The 7,709-nt window shown below is 39.7% G+C and overlaps 1 protein-coding gene across 4 annotated transcripts in view; it reads right to left on the bottom strand.

Moving 5' to 3' along the window:
• Cdh7 (cadherin 7) overlaps positions 1-2,639 on the bottom strand; it is a 151,123-nt gene extending 148,484 nt beyond the window's left edge. For 2 of the 4 annotated variants that reach the window (XM_050131463.1, XM_050131467.1), the window contains exons 1-2: positions 2,422-2,639; positions 1,212-1,832 (exon numbers count right to left, since the gene is read on the bottom strand). The gene's annotated coding sequence lies outside the window, so the exon portion shown is untranslated. Of the gene's footprint in view, positions 1-1,211; positions 1,833-2,016; positions 2,112-2,178; positions 2,362-2,421 lie in introns of those variants that run through there. The other 2 variants (XM_050131464.1, XM_050131465.1) reach the window with 2 other exon arrangements.
• Positions 2,640-7,709: the final 5,070 nt, after the last annotated feature.

Genomic DNA, 7,709 nt, shown 5'->3' with positions numbered 1-7,709 from the left:
CAAAAAAAAAAAAAAAAAAAAAAAAAAAAAAAAAAAAAGTGCTCTCCTTTCTCTCTTCCCCATTGGACACTAATATCCAGAGGCAATTCAAGGAGTTACAAGAATATAGATGCCTTACAAGTACCCTTTTACAAAAAAAAGGAACAGCTCTCTGCTATTAAATAAATAAAAACAGACTTAGGAAGACTTGTGTCAACTGATAGCTAGCAAAATTCTTATAACCTATTTCAGTCCTTAACTACAAGTCAAATGATAGCTAGCAAAATTCTTATACCCTATTACAGTCCTTAACTACAATAAGATCTCATAAGTCCACATGCCCTTTCAGTTACACTGCAAACTACACTACCCTCATGGAGGATGGGCTGTGCTACTTGCTTTATTTTTCTTTACATACACAGATTTTCAGCAACCTTTCTCAGACAAAACAATTAAAACTGATATTGCATCAATGCTCCCTGATAGCCATTGACTACCAGAAAGCACACAAGAAAGATTTCCATAGAGTTGCTGGCCTAAAGCACCCATACTTTAGTATTTTGTGTCATAGTTTTCGAAATAGCCCCTAAGAATGAAGAAAAACAGTTTTATTGCATTTCTCTTTCACGAGGAATAACAAGAAAAACATTTGGGTCAACATAGTGTCTAACTAGTCCTTTGGAAAAGAAGCTATTGTGGTGGATTTCTGAGGACTGCAAATGTAATTGCTTCCTCTCTTAGCCCTTCAGTCCTTAACAACTTCCCTTTATAAAGACTAAAAACTACTTTGATGTTGCTGACAGTGCATCAGCACAAACTTTCCTTCATCAAACCTCTTTACAATACATTTTTGTTGACAATTTGCCTTTAACAATGTATATTGTCAATTGCAATGTCAATATAGTGACATTAATTTTTACTCTCTGTATCGACTCAGATATAAAGTATAAAGTTCTGTCCACTTGCTTCTGAATAAAAAAAAAAAAAAAAGAACTGAGTTGGCAGACATCCTATGGTGAAGGGCAAGTCTTACTTTTATAGATACTGAATTTAGTTCATGACCTGAAAAGGACAATTTTTTTTCTTGCAAAATAAAAAAAAAAAGTGTTTTACAAATATTTGTGGTTTAGTATGTGGCTCTCCAGTCTTGAGATGCTCAATCTATGACTTTTTTTTCAACAGCTAATGATTTACCCGGTGCTGGGTTAACTTATTTGAAAATCTTTACTCACCTGAATTATGACATCTAAGTCCGAAGGGTTAAGGATCTAAAACGTGAAGGCATTCAAAGCAAAGGTCCTTTTGTGTTAATCCAAGATAGAAGGCAGATAACCAGCAACTAGCCTTGTGCCAAGGGAACCCACGAAGAAATCCAAATCCAGCATGCTATCCAGAGAAGCAGGGCGTCCTTTTCCCTTCTCACACCTAAGGTACAACCAGAAGGAGCCAGAGGCAAACCCTGCAGATGCACCCGATCAGCGGAATACTAATTACAGGGGGCGGTTTGGGGAGAGGGAGCAACCTTAGGCGAGTTCCACATTCACGTAAGGCCAAAGGGGTCTAGTGCACACAGTTCAAAAGACTCCTGCTCTCACAGGCACACACCTCCTTCCAGGCTCAGATCTCTGCAGAAGCTGGAGGCGGCACAGGCTGCCCGGAATTGCGCCAGCATCGGTCCATGGTGTCTACTAGGTACCTTTTTGAGGACCGCGGTGCAAAAGGCGGCTGTTTACCTCTGCGTCTGGAGTGCTTTGGGGGATTCGCTCTCACCCTACTTCCCTCGCGTAGCACCTGGTATCTGTCAACACTGCTTTTCCGGCCAAGCGCGTGTGAGCTCAGTCCTCTCGCCCGTCCTGCCAGGCAGAAGGAACGTCTCACGACAGCGCTCAATAACTTGGAAACGCCGCGGGAAACTCCGCACGGATACCCCCGCCCGCTCTCTGTTCACAGATCTGTCCTGCTCCCCGCGGTGCGCTGCGAAGGCGCGCTTCTGCAGGGAGCCATCCCCAGCCCCGTGCCAGGCACACACACACTCACCTAGTGTCTCGCTACTCTACCAGCCGCGTCAGAGCCCTGAAACCATGGCATTTGCATCCGAAAGGATGCGGCTTGGCGTGGGGGTTGGGGTGGGGGTGGGGGGAACGGCGCAGTACTGGCTGCTAGGCAAGCCAGGCAGAAATGGAGGCACGAGATCCGCACCTGCTCAGCCAGCAGCCACCCGCTCTTCCTCCAATCACAGAGGACTCCGCAGGGCGAGAGGATTCTATGAGGCCTTGCATGCCAGAGTCCCGCTCCGTGCGGAGTCTAGAAGGGTTACCGTCTTTCTGTCGTGGCCCCCACCCCCGACACACACACACACACACACACACACACACACACACACACACACACACACACACACACACACACACACAATCTCCTCTGCACTGTAGCCTCTGGTACCAGGTCTGAAGCCAACGGAAGCGCGCGTCCCGGGAGAGGGCGAGAGGGCCAGCGTTGGTGACTGAGAGAGGGCGCGCGGACGCAGGCTCAGAAATGAGCTTTAGAGGGTGGTGCGCATCCCAGCGGGTGACCATTGACAGCACTCAGCGGGAGAAGCTATTGCGACTTCAGGACCTTCTTGAAACTCGGGAAGGTCTGTGGGCTGTCTTCACCAAGAGAGAATCGCTTAGCCACGCGCGGGCACACACATCCACACCTGCGAATCCTCCTCCACCTCCTGAATGACTGATCTGGGCAGATAGATTCCTTTGTAGCGAAATAAAAAAGACGGTTGAAAGTGGAAGGAGCTCAAGCTCGCCTTCACTCCTCCCTGCCCCAAAGTATTTGAATCTGAAAGGAGAGAGAGAGAGAGAGAGAGAGAGAGAGAGAGAGAGAGAGAGAGAGAGAGAGTGACTTTTGAGTTTTCGAGAATTCTTTTTTTCAAGCACCCCTCACCCCCGCTACCCCCTCCCCGTCTTAGCCTGTCTAGGAAGCCTTTATCAATTAAACTCTTGAAGCACGAATGCAGTCATAAATATAGTCAAAACTTACAGTTTCCTTGCTTGATAGTCTTGCCCTTTCATTCTCAGACTTCCCTACTTTTACTTTCTTTTACTTGCAGAAAATTTCCTCGCCTGTTATGCTCTTTAAGGAAAAAAATTCCGAAGTATGTGATTTCCACGCAGCGTGGAATTCTAGAGCGTTGTGAATACTGCAACGGGAGCGCAGCACAATGGAATACGCTTTGTTTGCCTTTGTTGGGTGCTTGATTTAACCTGGTGACTTGGTGTTGGGTCACAGAGATGAGAGTTGAACAGATCAGTGTCGAGTTCGTTGCTTTTCGTTTTACCCATTCGTCTAATGGCCTCCTTTTCCGACTTACACAACTCAAGCAGCGGTTCCACAAGAGGAGCAGACTTGCCACACAGTCTCAGCCCTGATTTCTCATTCACCGGAGCAACCTTGCTCTTCACCCAGTTCAGTCAGTCCTGACCTTTTAACTTCCATTCCCCTCCACACTGCCAGGACTTAAAGTTAATAAGGAGGGAGGGTCGTGAAATCAAAATAATAAATATATAATGTGTAATATATGTAATATTATTAATAATGTTTAATAAAATGTGTGATTATATATGCGTGTAATAATGTGTAATAAATATGTATGTGTAATAATAAATATATAATGTGTAACCTTTAATTCTGTGCTAGTAAATCAGTCTCTTTGAACTCCTGATAATTTTGGTATCTCGTTATTTGCTATTACTTTACTTCATGCTAATTTTTCCAAGACTTTGCTTCTCTGCCAAGGAAAACTTCATTCTCAGATATGGATATCTAGCCCTTATACCCGGGCATTGCGGTTTCAATATTTTGAAAGGCTCAAATCCTAAATTTTTCCTGGCTACTGGCATGCAGTCTGCAATTCTGTTTTTTGTTTGTTTGTTTTCTGTCTAATTTTGCACACACTTGCTTTCCTTAATTTAACTGCCTTTTAGAACATAACTTTTCTTATACCTTGTCTGTACTAAAACTATATGACAAGGACTCAGTACAAACTAAATATAAAAGATGTTTGGCCCTTGTAATAAATATTTTTTGTAACCAAGAAGGGAATCTCTGGATGCACCTTGACATTTGCCTGTGATCATATTAGGCTACTTGCAAATTGCTCTCTGCATGCCTGGGTCATTCAGCTGAAAAAGATAAAACTGTGATTGTTGATCAGTGCAATCAACCACAATGCCATCTTTTCAATTTACTTTTGTAAGAGATGTTCCCCATGTAGCTTCAAATTTCAAACATTTTATGTAGTCACTGCTAACCTTGAGCTCCAGATCCTCTTTTTAAAGCAAAGAGCATTATATGAAATAAAAATATCTATAAACAGTGAAAACAAGTTATTTTAATGACACTTTTCATTTTCTGCTTTTTTCCCTCTGCATTAAGCCTATGCAGAAAGATGGGTCATAAATTTGGGTTTGTCATGCTAAATGAGATATTATCATTTTACCTGACATTCTTACAAAACTTTCCCTAAAACAGAACCTGTACAAGCATAGTGATAGGGGTGAAATGTGTTCAGTCATCCAGAGTACAGGTCCTGGTCATCATGTTTGCCAGCAGGTGTTCACCTAGCTTCTCATCCCACAGGAAGGTCTAGATTCCTTTCCATAAAAAAAGACAGCATCTATGATGATAAAACAAAAGCAGAGAGAAACTGCCCATTTGCTAGCCAGATGATTGTTTGGCTGTGACAAAATACGTGGAGGGAAAACAATTAGGTTCACAGCTTCAGAAGTCCCAGTACACAGCTACTCTCTGTGCCCATGGTGAAGGATAACATTATGGTGAATAGCACACGGGACAAAGGCTTGCATACTTCATTGTACAAAGAAACAGTAGTCATCCAAGGCAATGCAACGTACAGTCAGCCCCAAGGACAGATGCCCAGTTATTTTCTTGAGATAGTTTCCATTTTAAACCATTCCCTTGACTCCCATTGGTCTGTTTAAAATTTTTATGCATAAGCAAAATAAACATCAGTTTTATTGGAGGACTGGTAGTCATAATTATTTCTGAAAACACAAACACAAATATATTCAGAAGCATACTTTAATTAATAACCTAGGTGTTTCTGAATCAAATTGTCAATCCAGATTAAATCTATCAGTATCTCTCTCTGAGAAGACTGCATTTGAGTTGAGGTACAGTGATAACCTGTTAGTCCTTTTGGATATCTGAGGGAGAAATGATTTTTGCAGAGTAAATAAGGGGAAAGACTGCATAGGTGGGTGTATATGAGAACCATAGCTTTCTGAAGAAAGCTGTGCAAACAACAGACATGTTTCCTATAGTAACTATTATGTCTTAAGTTGCTCAAGGCCTTCTAATTTTTGGAAGATAGATTTACACTTTATTCCTAGGAAGAAGCCAAACACTAAGGCCAACAGTAAAAGAAGAGCTCCCAAGATTAAGCTGCAGTCATTAGGACAACAAAGACATGGTTTATTGATTTATTACTTCTCTCCTTTCCTCATAACTTCTTGACTATTAGAAAACCTAGTTTTCTGAGTAGCACAAGTCAAATTCCTTTCAGCATATGAAGTCAAACATGCTATCAAAAACCTCTTGTACATGCACATCTGACATGACAAGATAATTTCCTATAAGTTCTACATTTGATTTATAGTATGTATAAGAGAGAGAGAGAGAGAGAGAGAGAGAGAGAGAGAGAGAGAGAGAGAGAGACAGAGACAGAGACAGAGACTGAGACCTGCACAATCAAAGGTTTTATTTCTTCATTATTAGATAAGCTTAATTGAAAAACTATAAATTTCTTTTTTCATTATTTATAAAAGTCTTTTCAGTTTGACTAAATTATACTTTCAGAACAGAAAAAAAATGAATATGTCTATCATGGCTTTTTTTAGGGGGGAAACTATTTTCATCTTCTAAAGTAGGTATTATACAAGTTGAGATTACCATTCTTATCAACTTCACATCCAGTTTATTCATATATAAAACCAATATTTGGGTACACTATATGGCTCAATGTGGGTAAATACCCTCACCACCAAGCCTGACACACTCTTTTAGGTCCCTGGGTCTCATATAGTGGAAGATAAGAACTGAGACCTTCGTGTTTTCTTCTGACTACCATATATTCACAATGTCATACTCATGTGCACACATACACGCAAACATTCACCCACTCTTACACACACTCAGTAATGCACTTATATACATACATAAACATGCATGCATGTAGACACAGAATAATAGATAGATAGATAGATAGATAGATAGATAGATAGATAGATAGATAGAGATAGATAGATAAACATAAATAATATAATCCAAAATATAATTCAGGTGATTGACAGCTATGAATTGCAAAGAACTTATGTTTGGCAAATCAGTTCAAAACATTCTTGGTAGCTAGAGGTTGAAAAGAATCAAGCATGCAGAAGCTCAAAATATTTTCTTTGAGACAAGATCTCTAAAAGCTGAGTTATTTGTCACAATTTCTTTTAGTATAAACATAATGTCCATAAAATATATTTTCATTGCATTAGCATTTTCTGAAGTTGTATATCTTTAATTTATTGTGCCTAGGAAGGCATAGATTGTTTTCTTAAAGAGGCAACATTTTAGATGAAAGATTATACCTCATGTAGTCTGTTCAGTTATTTCGTAAACAAGATCAGAACTATTCTCTTTTGGTTTCCGAGGTTGGTGATAGATTATATAAATGTCTTAGATTCAGGACCTTCCAGTCTACTATGAAACAGTGTATGCAGGCATCTTCATGCCATATGTGGTGAGGAAGAAACACAATCTCAAGTGTGGAAACACAAAGAAGTATAAAAAGGGAAAATAAAAGTATTTGTGATTCTCTAGGAGAATAGGAGTATTATCTTGAAAAGTTTTGCTTGTTTTTGTGGTTGATGACAATTTTAGCAGGAAAGGATCATATTTTGTTAGAAGTAATCTATTGGAAACATTAAACCTGTCTTTGTTTGAAGGTTATGGAAATGTTTACGATTTTGTTCAAACATGGGCAAGGAAAGTCTTGGGCTAGACTATTTTAATGTCATCAGTCATATATGAATATTCTTTCTATATAGTAAGCAAACATAAGTATATTTAAAGATTTCTTGGGTAGAATTATTGATATATTACACAATACACATTTAATAGTATTTTATTTATGAACATTGACATTACTTAAAATGCTTAGATCTATCTACATCTTTGATGGGGTCAAGATCCCACAATGAAGGAGTGGACAACTCCCATTCATTCTCTGAGGATTGAAGCAAGGTGTTGCTTCAACTCTGAGTTTGAAGTAATATAATCCACAGTGGGGTTGGCAGACAAGTCCCACAGGAATGAATCAGACAAAATGGAAATTAGAGGTAAAGTAAACACTTCAGTTTGTGTTCTGCAAATAACCTCTCCAACTCCTCCATATAGTGATGGTTCCTCCCTCAGTTTGAGAACACCTGAGATACAGAGGGTCAGGGGTTAACATTTCAAAGCAGAACTTTAATGTTGCAACATGTCAAGTTTCTCAATATTTTCGTACTAAGTAACAAATCAAAACAGATAAGCATTTGATTTGATTTGGTATCAAATGCCAAAGAGAGAGTGAACATTTACATATTTAAATAGCATATCATATGATACTACTGATGCACCATTGTATCTCTGGATTCAATATAGTTGGGATAAAAATTACTTTTTAA

Source organism: Alexandromys fortis, unplaced genomic scaffold, assembly GCF_014885135.2.
Source record: "Alexandromys fortis isolate MF-2015 unplaced genomic scaffold, M_Fortis_MF-2015_v1.1 scaffold_337, whole genome shotgun sequence".
Lineage (NCBI taxonomy): Eukaryota > Metazoa > Chordata > Mammalia > Rodentia > Cricetidae > Alexandromys > Alexandromys fortis.
The sequence above is the reverse complement of the archived record's forward strand: the minus strand, read 5'-3'. Positions and strand labels throughout refer to the sequence as shown.